This window comes from Squalius cephalus (genome assembly GCF_949319135.1).
Source record: "Squalius cephalus genome assembly, chromosome: 3".
Taxonomy (NCBI): Eukaryota; Metazoa; Chordata; class Actinopteri; order Cypriniformes; family Leuciscidae; genus Squalius; species Squalius cephalus.
In genome coordinates this window covers 47,394,822-47,412,782 of record NC_137124.1, presented here as the reverse complement: position 1 = coordinate 47,412,782, position 17,961 = coordinate 47,394,822, and positions in this window count along the sequence as shown.

The following is a 17,961-nucleotide window of genomic DNA, read 5'->3' as shown; positions in this document are numbered from 1 at the left end:
GAGCTTTGGGTCATGACCGAAAGGACAAGATCCCGGATACAGGCAGCCGAAATGAGCTTTCTCCGCAGGGTGACTGGGCGATCCCTTAGAGATAGGGTGAGAAGCTCGGTCACTCGGGAGGAGCTCAGAGTAGAGCCGCTGCTCCTCCACATCGAGAGGGGTCAGCTGAGGTGGCTCGGGCATCTGTTCCGGATGCCTCCTGGACGCCTTCCCGGCTGGCCTGGGAACGCCTCGGTGTCCCCCCAGAAGAGCTGGAGGAAGTGTCTAGGGAGAGGGAAGTCTGGGCATCTCTGCTTAGACTGCTACCCCCGCGACCCGGCCCCAGATAAGCAGAAGAAGATGGATGGATGGATGGATGGATAGCTGGTTACTTTATGACACGACAGAATAGCCACGTGACTCAGCACTGTGTGAGAAATTACTCCATACTTTGTTTACACTGTGTGCTATCGCATTGAGCTTTGTTTGTAGTGGTTGTATGCCGTACACGTTTGGTTGAAGTGCCCACCCTGAATGAACATTACGAGTGCAGTTTTCTTCACGAGTGACACTTAACTCGAGTAGTTTCCCCCACTGTGCAGGAGCGTGAGTCACGTACCCTGGAGTAATTATTTAAGTAAGCGTTGTCTAGTAGCCATCCTTGCTATCTCCCGTTAGCGAACCCATACTGGAAAGGAGAGCATTAGCTAGTAGCCATCCCTGCTATCGTCTGTTAATTAGATCACACTGAACACATCTGTTAACCTGCGCACTGCCGCCCTGCACCAGAAGAGTCTAGAGAGCCGTCGCCGCATCAAGCCAACCTTCCCATTGCTGTTACGCCCCAGCGGTCTGGTGAGTCTGCCTGTCGCATCAAATTGATCTGTTAACCTGCGCATTGCCGCTCTGTTCAAGCAGAGTCTAGAGAGCCGCCGCTGCATCAAGCCGACCTTCCCATTGCTGTTACGCCTCAGCGGTCTGGTGAGTCTGTCTGCCGTACCAAGTTGACCTGTAACCTATGCATTGCCGCCCTGTACCAGCAGAGTCTAGAGAACCGCCGCTGCGTCAAGCCGACCTTCCCATTGCTGTTACGCCCCAGCGGTCTGGTGAGTCTGCCTGTCGCACCAAAGTTGACCTGTTAACCTGCGCATTGCCGCCCTGTACCCGCAGAGTCTAGAGAGCCGCCTGCTGCATCAAGCCCACCTGCCCATTGCTGCTTCACCCCAGCGGAGTCTGGTCGGCCTTCCTATTACACCAAGCTACCTGTCCATTGTTGTCCTGCATCCGCGGAGTCCAGTTGGTCTTCCTATTATACCAAGCTATCTGTCCATTGTCCTCTGCCTTCCTTCAACTCCCCACATACTTTTTTTAAGCAAAGTTATGTAATAAAGAAAATCTCATTGTTTTAAACGACATTCTTTTGCCTTGGTACTTGTTGGGTGGGATACGTGTTGTTCCTCTGGGAAGAAGGAATAATCAGTGGTGAATAGCGCCCCCTGCCTGTGACATGTTATGTTCTAGTTTGAGCATGAAAATGTCTGCAAAGTTACAAAGCACAAAGTTCACTCCAAAGGGAGTTATTCTCTATATCAGTAAGGCACTGTTTAACTCTCTGAAATGCCTTAATTATAATCCCGACTTTTCTTTTGTGAACAAACACGTCACAATATTCCACATTTAATTAATTCCCACACAAGGTATACGCAAAATAAAGGGACGGGGCCAGATTGAGTTGCATTAGTAGTGTGTAGTAGTAGTAGTAGTTTTAATTGATATATTTTAGCATGTCAACAATCAGCAACGTTTTTGAGGAGTACACATGTGCATAAATGCATACAGGAACCTTGGAGTATGATGTATGAGGGAACCCACGATGAATCAAACATCAAATAAAGCAAAACGACAGGGAACAAAAACAGTGAAGGAGTCCTCACGGGTAAAGTGTGTAGGGGGTGGATTCTGAAATCCACTGCTGCTTCAATGTATATCTAATGAATGATTATAATCAAGGTATTAATCAATATTTTTCCTTCTAAATATCAAATGAGTTGAATGACTTATGGGATTTTACTTTGTTATAGAAGTTACCAGTGTGATTACTGAAATGTTCTTTCATGTATTCTCTAATGTCTGTATTTGATATCTGAATGCAGTAACAGTGCTTGCTCATTTAGCAAGGATTATTGACAGACTGGGAAGAGATGTGCTGCAACAATGTCAAATATATGAAAAATATATTTTTATTTTATTTTAACATTCAGGCATAAAAAACGATTTTAGTCGGCCCCAAAAACAAAATCAAGACTTTGCAAGAGGGCAAAATAGGTCCCCTTTAACCAAAAACCCATTCAGAAACCCAAGTGCTAAAATGCAACCAGTTTCTGTGTTTTGGCCTACAAAAAAAAAAAAAAAAAACGTACTTCCTGCAGCACTATATTGCGGTGAGTAAATGATGACAGATGTTTCATTTTTAGGTGAGCTGGTCCTTTAAATGTAAACAGACATTCTGTCTCGTGTGCAGTTTGCCTGAGGTGTTTTAGAACATTGCTCATTCCACTGTTTTCTTCTCTAATCAGGCCACATTTCCTGCATGGAATTTATATTGACCTGTAGGGAACACTGGTGTCTAAAACACAGATCATCATCATCACTCTGTGATTAAAAGGAGATTGTTGTGTCTACAAAGACAAACACCAGGCAGTTTCATGTTCTCCATTGCGTTTGGCCACTAGTTTGCATCTCAAATGACTTGGTAAACCAAATGTGGTTAACCGAAGGCGTCGCCCAGCCCGAGTTTGACTGAAACCCACAACGTCTCGAAGGCACAAAAGGCTACCAGCGTTTGTGCTAACCACCATTCTTTGACTGAATGAAAGTACACAATGAGAGAATAAACAATGGGAGCCAAGGGGTATTTGACTCTGCCAGAGTTCATTTTTTATTTTTTATGGTACAGTTCGGTTCATTGGAACAATCTTGCTGGCTTTTGCCAGATTTCAATAGTGTCAACAATGCAGCTCTCGGGCAACACAAACAGGCAGTGCTGCAGATAAGATTTGGTTATCAGAGCAGCACAGTCAGCGTGTAACGCGATTTAACTCAATTTATATGTAAATTAAATATTTTGATTATAATGAGCTTACTGTTCAAGTTGTATGGAATGGAGTTTGTTTGTCTTCCTGTGCAAGAAGCACGAGCACATTTATTGCCTGAATCTCTCTCACTATCTCTCTCCTTTACATAGGCCTACTGGCTTCCCAAACTTGGCTGGTCGGAAATAAATGGGAGGCGAACACAGTAAAATTGCCTGGAACAGAGGGCGGAAGCACGCTGCTATCGCTTAGCCTGCATGTTTTTAATTGACTTACAGAGAGATCTCAGTGTCTTCCGTTTGCAGTAGATGCCACATGCGGCGTCATTAGCGCAGAAGCTGTCAGATTTGTTTGAAGCGCAGAAATAATTTGGTTTTATTTTTCTCGATCTTGACGTTTGCAAGCAAGCAGAAATGCTCTTGGCACCTTCCATGAGCAGGATACAAAACAGCCTGAAGTCATTTTTTCATTTCTTTTTCAATAAATGCTGCTTAACCTGCACATCCAAAATACGTCAAACTTGGGAGGTCACACTAAATATTACACTGCCCTGTTTTATTTTCCAATTTTTAGTTTTTGCATACCAAAATTAAGGACAGAGTCTTAATGATTTGTGTGAATTATTTGATTAATAAAAACTAACAAATGTCATTTAGTATCTTAACTGATTTAACTTAAATTAACTATTTAACTATAGTTAATTTGGTCAGAGTCAATAGCATTTTTTCTTTAAATTATTTTAGCTCAACTCAACAGATTATATAGTTTTCTAGTTTTAATGATAGTTTTTGCTATCTTTATTTTATCTTAGGTCACATCTAATAGATGAACAACAAAAAACAAAAACAAACAAACAAACAAAAAAAAAAAAACTGGATTTGAGCATTTTTAAAGACATGGGACACCATAGTGTACCGCAATTGTGGAAAATGCCACCCTTCTTCTATTTCCAGTATAAAACATATAGAAATAAGCGAGTAAATACATTTAGTTAGTACAGTATTTTGTGGGCGCTCAGTTTTAATTGCTAGTTAGCAGGCACAGAATATCCGCATATGCATCATTGTGCTACAAATCTAATGGTGTGTGACGTTACCGCTGAGTCAGCACTTCACAGCATGTTGGAATCACAATAGCGAGAGGACACGAGAGGGAATGGCCTTTTGCCGAGCATGAAATGAAAATCGAGTTCTGAGAGCAGGTTGACACGCTCTTTTCATCCATTTGCAGTTCAAGAACAAAGTCGACAAATTCATTCACTGCTGTTTAACATCACATGACTATAAAACCTGCTTCACTAAACTGATTGACTAGGGATCTTCAAACATTGAAAACATCAATAAATAATAAAATGATTAATAACAAATCTACCAGAATACATTTCCCATTTAAGATATAAAAGAGAATTCATGTTTGGCAGTGTGAAAAATACACTATAAAAGAATAAACCCTTACAAAAAGTACCTCAATGATTATTTCTGCTTTTGAACATGGTATCATGTTATAATGTTATTTGAACATGGACTTGTACATGTGTTTGTTTTTTATACTCTTATTTTGTTTCTTCAGTTTATCATCATATATTGTTTTAGATCAGATCATGTTCCATTTGGCAAGTTAATATATAACATTTGCATTTTCCTTTGGATTATATCTTCTTTCAGTTGTGATCATCTGTTGCTCCTGTATTATTTTAATATGTTGTAAATAGCTGCACTTATATCTGAAGCACGTCTCCTACTCCTGCAACGCAACAGTATGTGCTATGGTATTATTACTATGATAAATGATGAAACAACGACAAAGTTGAGATACATTTAACTGCAAATGTGCAGAGATTGTTAATTTATTCATCTTGTGCATTAGAACATTTAGTGGCAGTAAAGTTTACAAGAAAATACTATTTCAGTCTTTCTGCCTAGCTCGAAAATATAAAAATTTTTAGGCACAGAAAGTTCTGCCACTAGAGGATTGACGCTTATTCAAAACAATAGCGTAGCTTGATGACGATGTGAATGAACATGGAATCATGGGAGTTTTCATCTTCACCTCCACATGCAATGGAAAGCAATCAGATGGGACTCAAGCAGAAATCATGTTCATGTATGAGCTAAACATGGAACATACAAATTCCTATTAAAGGGATAGTTCACCAAAAATTAAAAATTATGTCATTAATTACTCACCCTCATGTCGTTACAAACCAGTAAGTGTCAGAATGAGAGTCGTAGATCCAAGTGCAAGCAAGCAGTTTATTGAAGACAGGTTAAAACAGGGATAATACTCAAAACGCCACGTATAACAGGCGTGCGACCAGGATACACATTCACATGAGAGGATGAGTGATATGAATAAACCCAGCGCGGATGCCAAACTGGAACTGGATGAAGAGAACTCCAAACGATCTCCAGAAGTCTGGAAACACAGACGAGATCGATCCTATCCCATTATTCCTAGCTGCGGAAATAACTCCGCTAGGAAACTCAGACACAGGAACTAGGTGAGAGAACACAGACAAGTGTGACGACCCAACACCCAGCAATAATCACTCTCGCTAGATATACAGTAGGCAGCTAACAACAGAAGTAACTAGCTCCACATTAAGTGATCAGCTGGTTACTAAGCAACAAACAAGCACTACACACTCAAAGCCCACACCCACAACAACCAACAGATACACAAAATGAACACATGGATCGATGAACCATGACAGTAAGACTTTTGTTCATCTTCGGAACACAAATGAAGATTGTTTTGATGAAATCTGAGGGCTTTCTGTCCCTCTGTCCCTCCGTTGACATCAACTACCACTTTTGACGCTTCAAAAAGTTCATAAAGATATCGTAAACCTAATTCATATGAACTGAGCGGTCTAGTCCAACTTTTCTGAAGAGACAAGATCGCTTTATATGATGGACAGATTGAAGTTAGGCTTTTATTAAAATATAAACATTCATCAACTCACACATCAGTTATGATAAATGGAAGCTCAGGCATGTTTGCTTGATGTGCGAAAACCAATGAGGTTTATTCTCTTGTTGCACAGCACATTTGAGGTCTGCAAGAACCAATTAGGTTTGTTCTCGCGTGTCAAGCAGGTTAATCAAGTCTCTTCAGAAAATTTGGACTAAACTGCTGAATTCATATGGATTAGTTTTACGATCTATTTATGTACTTTTTGAAACGTCAAAGTTGTAGTTGCGTAGCTGTCAATGGAGAGTAGAAAGCATTTAGATTTCATCAAAAAGATATTGATTTGTGTTCTAAAGATGAATGAAAGTCTTACAGGTATGAAACTACATGAGGGTAATTAATGAGTAATTAATGACAGAATTTTTGGGGGAACTATCACTTTAAAGGGTAACACATCGCAGTTTTACTTGGTCAAAACAATCATACTAAAAGTGTGTTGAAAGTTACCGCAGCTCATCTGTAATGGCAGGTTGGTCAGTGCCCCACAAACATATTAATGCAAAACTCTAAATAAACTGAATCAATAATAAATTGTAAATGTGTTAAGCATTCTGCAACAAATATTTTTTTAGATGTTCTAGATGATTTTAATTCATAAAGTGAACAGGATATATTAATGTGTAACGCATGGCTTCGACAGCCATTTATCTTAATACTAAGTGAGGCAGAGGGTGCCTGAGCCCTCCCCAGCACTACAGCGCCCCACAATTTCCCAATGTAAATCTATAGTGAAAGACTATACTATTTAACTGCAGTATGCTCTAATTGAGAGCCATTGGGCTTATTTTCGCATTACCTTATTTGTAAACCTCACGCCAGACCAAGACGATATCAATCCGCTTCTGATATGTGTATATTAGTCTGCATCAGGTCAGTAGCATGTCTGTTTTTCCTATGTGGAGTAGCATATCAAAGTAATGAAAGTATAAATCCTTTAGTTTAAACATGCTCATGTGAATAACCTTAAGTAGCATGTCTGTTTTTCCTATGTGGAGTAGCATATCAAAGTAATGAAAGTATAAATCCTTTAGTTTAAACATGCTCATGTGAATAGCCTTAATGTCTTTCTGTTGTGTTTGTTTTATGTTTGTTCTGAGAATAGACATGACATTCTTTTCCTCACTGGAATTCCTCCATAACTTGTAACATTCTAAAACAAAATTTGGAGGCAATAAATACTACATTAATGCAACTAGATAGCATTCAATGCGTGTACATTTGAGCATCACCCTCAGGCTGAATAACGTCTCGGGTTGCTTGACTGTAACCCTGTTCCCTGAAAAAGCGGGAACGAGATGCTGCGCTTGATTCAGCACTATGGGAACATTTTTGTGTGACCAGCTGTGAAAATCTGTGTAACACATCATTGGAATTGACTTTGAATTTTGATAGCCTCAGACAGTGATATCATCAGAATGCGTGCTCGTCAGAGGCTGAGGGTGTCTGTACCCCTCACGGTTGCGTAGTGTCTGCTCACAAGAACGCGAAAGGTCTCGGACATGAGCTTGTAATTTTGACTCAAGGCATGAACATCCAAACTGTAAAATCTTATGAATGTGTGTAGAGGACCAGCCTGCCACATCACAAACATGCTGCAGGGGGGCACCCCCCGCCAATGCTCAGAAGAAGTGACCCCCTTGGTAGAATGAGCCCTGATGCCTATTGGCGATGCTTGACCATGCTCCTCATAGGCAAGGGCAGTAGCATCCCTCACCCAATGAGAAATTGTCCGTTTTGTGGTGGCCGCCCCTCTGTTATGGCCCCCATGACAAACGAATAGTTCCACTGGCTAGTGTGGTGGACGTAGGCCTGAAGAGCCCGGACTGGACACTGCTCCAACACGAGGGCAGTGTGCTCCTCCCCCAAACAAACAACGCAATACTGGTGTGTGTGTCACATTCAGACATGGGCTGTGAACACGGAGGCACACACCGTTTGCTTTGCACATCGCAATTTTTTTATTTATTTTGTCCCTTTTTGCTTGTTTAATAGAGTGAGAGATAATTTTCTGCTCACTACCTTGCCTTGTGAAAACTAACTACTAGCAGAGACAGAGAGAGCTTGTGTCACACACACACTCACACACACACACAAACACACAGTATGGTCTGAAGACAAAAAGACCTATAGATGCATCTGTGGCACATCTAATTATAGCCTCTGACGAATGCGCATTCCAATGACACAAAAAGTGTTCCTATAGCACACAGCCTACATTTAGAACATCTCCAGCGAGAGCTGGAGTGAGAACAGACAGAGAATCAGAACTGATACTGTGGGAACAGTGCTATTGTGCAGGGGTGCGTATTGTATAGTGGGCACACAACCAACATATAGAACACCTCCAGCGCGAGCCAGAGGGAGAACAGACAGAGAATCAGTGCTTGTGTGCAGGGGTGAATACTTTATAGTGGGCACACAGCCTACGTTTAAAACATCTCCAGCGTGAGCTAGAGGGGGAATAGACAGAAAGTGCTCTTTTGGGTCGCCGTTAAAACGGTGTTTGTCTGCAGGTGTGTGTGTTTAAAAACAGACTCATTGACTGCAATGTTGGTATTTCCAACGCAATCTTGGGTCGGGGTCCCTGGTGTTCTGGGAACTGATGTTTTCTCTTAGAATGAGAGTGGTGGCGGACTTCAACCGCTGGACGGGGCTGAGAGACCGGCGGCGCTGGTTTAGCAGTTGTTTTAGTCACGCAAGTGAGAGAGCCAAGTTTGTGGCACTGCGCAGGTCCTTGAAAACTTCCAGGTCAGGTCCAGACTCGTCCATCGAGCGGAGATTTTGGCCTGAAGACATGGAGGACAGACATGGTGAGTCGTACTTTAGTTTACCCGAGGAGGAGGAGGGCTTGACATGAGCTGAATGCGGTGCTTTCCACGACATCGTTAGCTCGTCGTGTAACTCGCGTGTCCTCGGGCAGAGACCACTCTTCGCGGATATGTTCCGAGTCGAGGCTGGCTCTCACGCCGGCTTCGACATCTCATCACACTCCGGGGAGCCGCCCTTAGAGAGTGCAGCTTCAGCGTGGTCGCGGCCCAGACAGGGAGCGCACAGGATGTGATGATCTCCGCCGAAGAGAGGGCCTCTGCACGAGACGCAGGTGAAACAACGCCTTAAGAAAATTGCCCTTTTAGAAAGTGAGTCGCAACGGTGAACGCAATAGCTTATAAAGGATATATGCGCGCCGGTTGGCACAGCAGAACAGCGGGATGAAGGCGGCATCCAGTCGAGACCAGGAAGCCGGCGTCCTCAGAACTGCTTAGCAGGTGGCTTGTTCCGCTGAAGGCTTTTCGACGGCGGCGAAGAAGGCTTCTCAAACGGAGGTCAGCGAAGTGGAAACTTGCTGAAGGAGATTAAATCTGATTCTATGGCAAAAATTGGGGCTTATATAGCTATAAGCCACGCCCATTTTGGCGCGCCTGAGCTGTCTCGCCATAGGTTCGTGCAGTTGCCGCAGCACAGCCAATGATCGCACTAGACGCTCAGCTATGTGTCTGCTGTGCAGCTGCACTGCGTTTTATAAAATTTGGCTTCAATATTCTCGAGAAAAGGAGTTTTCCCATAGCGTAAGCTACTTACGCAATACGAGAGACCTCTCGAAAGGGAACATTGTCTCTGAGGCATGGCACAAACATGTTATTCATGGTGAATTAAGAAAACAAGAGATTAAAACAGTAAAACTAATCGTGTTCAGCTATATAACAATGACTAGTTTTGCATTGATAAGGTATCCAAAACAGTTGTTCACCTGTCTTATAAAAAACATGTTTCCAAGGTTTCTTCTGAAGTAAAACAAACCGGAAAGCAAGGGTAATGAGGAAATGACAACTGTCAGGCGACACAATGACATGGGCCATTACACTGGTTAAAATAGCTGATTGCTCTTGATTTAAACATTGTTGGAAACATCTGGGAAATTGCAAGTAGACAAGTCAACAAAAATATATAACATTGTTCTAGAGGTTTTTGAATATTTTAATAATAATAAAAAATACACATTGTGCCTTTAATTTATATGTTACTTGCCTTTTTATGTACTTTCTATTTCTTAGTGAAATTTTTTTTTTCAAGTTAAATCAAATACTTTTTTTGTAGGTGAATATCCTGCTAAATGAGGTGATGTCTGATGTCAAATCAGCCTCCATGCCAGTAACACAAAGACAAATCAACATAAGAAAAGCTTGACATTTAGAGCAACACATAGTTTCTTCATGGAACACAGAAGACAAAACATTGTTCTCAGATCAGTGTTGAAGAAAAACAGCTTATTTTAATAATTGAAAAAGACGCTAATCAAGGTCATTATGATGAATACATTGAGCCTGCCAATGTGCTACTTAATGGTGCAGATAATAGCGTATAAATGACCCCATCCCAAAGAATCATTGGGACGTCAGTCCAGGCACTCCCTCTCTCCGCTCTCAGTCCAGATCAGACGGGTACATAAAAATGCATCGATCTGACAATGAAAACTCTGTCCATCAAATACAAAATCTAAGAATTGATTCTGTTCAGTATAATAATACACAATGCATAAATTTATATCTTATCCAAAATGCACAATGCATGCATTTATTTCTTAATCCAATACAGTAATTGATCTTGTGAATCCGAAACCTCAGTATTCCACTACAGTAAACTGTAATACAAATGTTTAACTGAAATGTCTAAGTCTAAGACATCCTGATCTGAACATGTGATTCCTTTGTAAGGTAAGAGTGTGATGGATATTTTTCACCATCAAATGTACCCCCGAAATGCAGTAGATCAAACATAAACACATTCAGCAAATACACTGAAAACAATTATAAACGCAACACTTTTGTTTTTGCCCCCGTTTTTCATGAGCTGAACTCAAAGATCTAAGACTTTTTCTATGTACACAAAAGGCCTATTTCTCTCAAATATTGTTCACAAATATGTCTAAATCTGTGTTAGTGAGCACTTATCCTTTGCCAAAATAATCCATCCACCTCACAGGTGTGGCATATCAAGATGCTGATTAGACAGCATGATTATTGCACAGGTGTGCCTTAGGCTGGCCACAATAAAAGGCCACTCTAAAATGTGCAGTTTAATCACACAGCACAATGCCACAGATGTCGCAAGTTTTTAGGGAGCTTGCAATTGGCATGCTGACTGCAGGAATGTCCACCAGAGCTGTTGCCCGTGAATTGAATGTTAATTTCTCTAGCATAAGCCGTCTCCAAAGGCGTTTCAGAGAATTTGGCAGTACATCCAACCGGCCTCACAACCGCAGACCACGTGTAACCACGCCAGCCCAGGACCACCACATCCAGCATCTTCACGTCCAAGATCATCTGAGACCAGCCACCCGGACAGCTGCTGCAGCAATCGGTTTGCATAACCAAATAATTTCTGCACAAACTGTCAGAAACTGTCTCAGGGAAGTTAATCTGCTTGCTTGTCGTCCTCATCTGGGTCTCGACCTGACTGCAGTTTGTCGTCGTAACCGACTTGAGTGGGCGACCTGACTGCAGTTTGTCGTCGTAACCGACTTGAGTGGGAAAATGCTCACATTCGCTGGCATCTGGCACTTTGGATAGGTGTACTCTTCACGGATGAATCCTGGTTTTCACTGTACAGGGCAGATGGCAGACAGCACGTATGGCGTCGTGTGGGTGAGCGGTTTGTTGATGTCAACATTGTGGATCGAGTGGCACATGGTGGCAGTGTGGTTATGGTTGGGCAGGCATATGTTATGGATAATTAACACAGGTGCATTTTATTGATGGCATTTTGAAAGGACAGTGATACCGTGACGAGATCCTGAGGCCCATTGTTGTGCCATTCATCCACAACTATCACCTCATGTTGCAGCATGATATGCACGGCCCCATGTTGCAGGGATCTGTGATCCCCATGACACAATTCCTGGAAGCTGAAAACATCCCAGTTCTTGCATGGCCAGCATACTCATCGGACATGTCACCCATTGAGCATGTTTAGGATGCTCTGGATCGGCGTATACGACAGCATGTTCCAGGTCCTGCTAATATCCACCAACTTCGCACAGCCATTGAAGAGGAATGGACCAACATTCCACAGGCCACAATCAACAACCTGATCAACTCTATGTGAAGGAGATGTGTTGCACTGCGTGAGGCAAATGGTGGTCACACCAGATACTGACTGATTTTTGGACCCCCCGGACCCCCCGGACCCCCCCCCCCCCCCAATACAGTAAAACTGCACATTTTAGAGTGGCATTTTATTGTAGCCAGCCTAAGGCACACCTGTGCAATAATCATGCTGTCTAATCAGCATCTTGATATGCCACACCTGTGAGGTGGATGGAGTATCTTGGCAAAGGAGAAGTGCTCACTAACACAGATTTAGACAGATTTGTGAACAATATTTGAGAGAAATAGGCCGTTTGTGTACACAGAAAAGTCTTAGATCTTTGAGTTCAGCTCATGAAAAATGGGGGCAAAAACAAAAGTGTTGCGTTTATCATTTTGTTCAGTATACATGTAAACACATCAGAATCAGAAAGAGCTTTATTGCCAAGTATGTTTACACATAGCTTTATGTTTCGTATGTTTACACAAGCTTCCACAGCACAAACATAATGACAGTGACAAGACACAATACACAAAAAGAATAAGTAATTAGGAAATAACAATATACAAAATATATTTTTAAAAATTCCAGCCTGGTATTATTAATGCATAGGTACGTAATTTTCAGACTCAAAACGTACTTTGTATGTTCTGCTGAAGGCTTTTCGACGGCGGCGAAGTAAGACATACAACATACAACATACATACATACAAAACATACTATGTACAGTTATGAAGAAAAACATAACAGACAGACAAGTGTAATCACAAAATGTATTAATGTCAAAAGCGGTACCAAAAGTCGTTCACATGACGATGTGTTGCAGTCGCAGTCCTCTCTGGCGGTATATAATAGATTTGTTTTTTGGTAAAAAAAAATAATTTAAGTTATTAATCCATTAAAATGTTAATCCGGCTTTGCTCTGTTTGGGGTCCTTGAGATGTTCTGACATGCCCTGACATTTGTGCTTTTTTCAGTTGCTTATAAACATATCAATGGCAAAAAAAATTACACTCCATTTAGCACAAACAGGACTACCATGATATGTGAGCCACATGTATGTACATGTTTTCATTTTTGAGAGAATAATGTTTATGCATGGTTATTGAAAAAACTAAAAATGAAAGTTTCTGAAATAAGGCCACAAAACACACACTAAATATATGTCAATAAGACTTTTGACTAATGGATGTCGTCGCCTAGTGTTTTTTCTTCAAAATGATGTGAAAATCATCCTGCCTAATCATTCACATAAAACGATACATTGATTTAAGTTTTGCAAAACACATTTAGTTTGGAAAGGCAATATGCGGATGGGGCGTAAACAATCATGGATATTTAGTAGTTCACACCTGATGAGGCAATGCCCCTGCATACTTAATGAGCCATTCATTCAGGTGTGTCACCTATAGCTAACTTAAATATACAAGCTTCATAAAAATGATCATTCTAGAAGAAAATTTCAGATGGCATTTAGAGGCTTTTGCATCTGAACTCTTCATACACACACACACACACACACACACACACATATATATATATATATATATATATATATGCATACCAGTGATGCGCGGGTTGATCCGAAATGAGCGGGTGCCTGCGGTCACCCGCGGTTACCCGCGGTTACGAGTCATCCAAAAATATTTGTAATGATATTCGGGTCGCGGTCGGTCGGGTCGTTTGAAATAAAGATGCCAATTAAACCTTTGTAATTGATATAGTTCTAGACACAATTTTCTATGAATACGTTTTAAATTTAATTTACACTTTATTGGCTGAATAACTGGCGCGAAGATGACGCACGAGCTCAGTCTGCAGGTAGAGATGGAGGCGGCAAGAGAAAAGACTGGGGAGTGGAAGCTCCGCAAATACACAAATAGAAAGAGCAAAGTGTGGGAGACATTTGCCGAAATAATGAAAGATGATGACCAAAGTGCTGGCTTTGTCATGTGTAGGCTACTTCTTGCGATGCTATTTACACATTTGATAACCACAAAACTGGCACGACCAACCAGGCACGGCGCCAGGATTCCAGTTTTGGATAAGCCAGACCAATTGTGGGTGGGCCTTAAATTAAAAACGTTAAATAAAAATAAAATAAAAAAACGTTATCCAATCACTGCTTAACCTAATAAAAAAATATTGACTTATATAGCCTACTGTTATATTATCTGTGCGTATACATAATATAGATTTTAATAGCTTGATGCTCTTTAAATATTGTGTTGCATTGTAAAAGTAAATCCGCGATCGCTCTCCATGGTTCTGACCAAAGAAGAGAGCTTTGGAATCTCCATTATGCAAATACCTGGGCTGCATTTTCCGATAACATTGTCTCTTAGCGCGCTGCGATAACTTAACTAAAGGTATACTACCACTAAAGGTATATCATTGCTAGGCGTCTTCAGGGCTATCATCCACTCGTGAGGCAGAGGCGCTGAGAGGCAGAGGCGCTGGCGCCCTCCTAGCAACGGCGCTGTTTTTAGTAAAACATGATTTTGACGACTTCATTAAGTTTTGTTTTATAGAAAACTCTTTTTAAAAGATTTTCGTTTTAGTATAAATTGTATCTTAATTTTGATCAATGTTTTATCAATCAATTGCCCGTATTTATTAAATAAGAAGCAAATAGCAAACAAAATAAGGCGCCGGTACGCGATCACTGCATGTGAACTGGAGGGCGCCGAAACTCAACTTGTGCCTCACAGATTTGATAAATATAGGCTATATATTACAGAAAGCTTGAAATGTCTACTTTTAAACGAAAATATTCAAACAAAAATAAATAGGCTATACTCTCTGATTATGTAGGCTAATCCATATGAAATGTGCATTTCTCTCTGGCGTTCATGGCGAGTCCGCAATCTCCGCATTGTCAACTTCATCTTTGCAGCGACACAGAAAACACCAGTTTATTACTAAACAATTAAATGTCTCCTTGCTAATTTAGACACATTCATAATCATTACTTTAACCGGTTCTTTGTGGCAAGCTTTAAGCGTGCGGTCATTACGCTTATTCCTGTAGGCTAGCCTTTAAGTAATTAATTTAATATAAAGGGGCGATTTGTCCACGAATGGCTTAAATGACCAACTAGTCAACAAGAAAAAAAATAGTCGGAGGCAGCCCTTATTCCACATATTTTCGAACCAGCAGGCCATCTGGGTTGGGCGAGCGACCATGAGCGGAGCGGAATATTCAGAAATGCGCTCTCCGCTCACGAGCTCTGATCGGAACAAACCCGAACCTCACTGTCTGCTGAACTTGCGCAGAAACATCAAAATAGACATAGCCAGCTTTTTTTTTTAAAAATTTAAAACTAAACATTTAGACTATTTTAGTACAAATTATGAGCTTATATTGACGATTTTTTATAATTATTGACAAAATTAGAATATTAAGTTATATTAAGACGCTACGATGAGCATTATAGCTACTTTAAAAAAAATGCGGGTCAGGAAGCGGGTCGGGTACAATATTTTCTTTTTCGTTTTTTGCGGTCCGAGTTGCGGGCGGGTTAGTTGAAAACGTCGGTCGGGTGCGGTTTGTTTATACATTGACCCGCGCATCACTGATGCATACACACACACACACATATATATATATATATTAGTGGTGGGCCGTTATCGGCGTTAACGCGCTGCGTTAACGCGAGACTCTTATCGCGCGATAAAAAAAATATCGCCGTTAATCTATTCTCCAAATTGGGTTGGGAACATAGACAGTAAAAGGTTGGGAGCTGGCTCAAGCTACACAAGCTATGATGACGCAATCTACCCGCGGCCGCGAGGAACACCCGGCTGCAACGCATCATATTCGTCGTCATCTTAAGTAAACACGGCTGAAAGTGAAAGCTGGTGTAAAAGATCCGTGCAACATCCATTATTTGGACTTGGTTCGGATTTAAGCCGTCCGACGTAGACTGTGTGGTGTAACAGTTCGGTAAGTTAACACACGACTAATCCGTTCTACCACCTCAAATTCAAAACGAAACATATCACTGAATACCAGCGCGGGCGTATTATTCCCAATATATCTTAGTGAGTGGTGTAGCACATAATCTCTTTTTATTAAAAGCGCCCGATTTTAAGAATCGTTGTTTTGTTTCTTTTTAACTGAAAAGACATCAGTTAGACAATATTCTCATTTTAAATTTGGGGTTTCATAAGCTCCAAGCCATAATAAACATTAGACCTAAAAGTCTCTGCAGCTAGTGTACTTAAATTTTATTTATCTGCAAAATTATGTTGTATACTTACAGTTTTGCACAATATATGTTCTCAAAACTACATACACCCTTTCAAAAAAAAAAAAAAAAAAAAAAAAAAAAAACATTTAGCAGTTGTTTAGCAGGGTCTGTGTAACCTGTTCTGAAATGGTTTTATTATAATATCGTTATCGCAAGAGGCTGCAATGTATATCACAATATGGATTTTAGGCCATATCGCCCATCCCTAATTGATAGCCTATAGTAGTTGATAATAACATAGGCCTACCTAATGATGCCTACGTACGGTAACAGTACAGTAGTAACCTTTTACAGTCTATGAGTAGAACAGCTTTCTCAAGCAGTTTGTGATGCATTTTGGAAACAGGAGATGAGCCCCTGGTCTAATGTGCCACCTGGCTTGAGAAACCCGTTCTCAAAGACTTACTTTTATAGTCATTATTTGGGTAGCACACATATTCTGAATGCCTTCGGCAGAATTCAAATGAGCCATTTTAATCTAGATTAATCTAGATTAATTTCAAAATTAATCTAGATTAATCTAGATTAAAAAAATTAATCTATGCCCACCTCTAATATATATATATATATATATATATATATGTGTATATATTTATACACAAATATTTTATATATATTTTTTTTTTTTTTCACACATTGTGCTTGCAAATTGTATAATATCCAAGGTAAACATGTCTAGTAATTGTGCAGTTAATTCTCATACTGTATTTTCAGTTTTGGAATATTTATCCTCTCCCCAAATTTGTTACTAATAAAACACAATACAAATTATTTAAAGAAAAAAATTATATTTACCTTTTAATAGTTTGTTTACATCTACCTTGTAAATATATTTTTTTTATTAAAAAGGTTACAATTACAACAACAATTCATGTGTAATCTTACAGTATATTCTACAGTAAAAACTGTACCCAAATCTAGTCAACAAAATGTTGTCTTTCATATTTCGCCTGACTGTAACGTTGTCTTTATGAAATATTAGGGCATCATTTGCAGTTTAATACGTTGCTTATACAAATAGCCTACATTTTATTTCAACATATTTCAGTCGATTTTTACTCATCTCAGTATAGCAATACAGTTTGCTAAAACATCATCATTCATTCACACACGCGATTTAAATTTAAACTGTCTTTTGCGAGCTGTGGTAAACAGCGCGCATCTCTGCCTTTCATTCATTCATAAACAGAATCAGCTTTAATGAGCTCGATTGGAATCGGTCTCTTTTAATACAGATTTCACAAGATGAGAATATTTGTTTTTTATATAAATTACTTAATTTAAAAGAAGAGAATTCAAGCTTCATGCCTGTGTGTCTGTATGTCTGTTTGACTGAGTATTTGCTGAGTTATTGTTCATTTTCGGACGCGTTTCAGAATGGACTACACTGACAGAGAGAAGGCAGAACTCGCATCACGTTTATTTTTCTTTATTTGGCAAAAAGCACAACACTTTGTTTTTATTGTGAGTATACACAAAAATAATACACATTTAACAGAATCGATTGATGTATGAAACTCCTATGGAAAATCAAAGTCAACAGAGTATTTATGAGTTTCTTTTACACTGATAAAAAAAAAG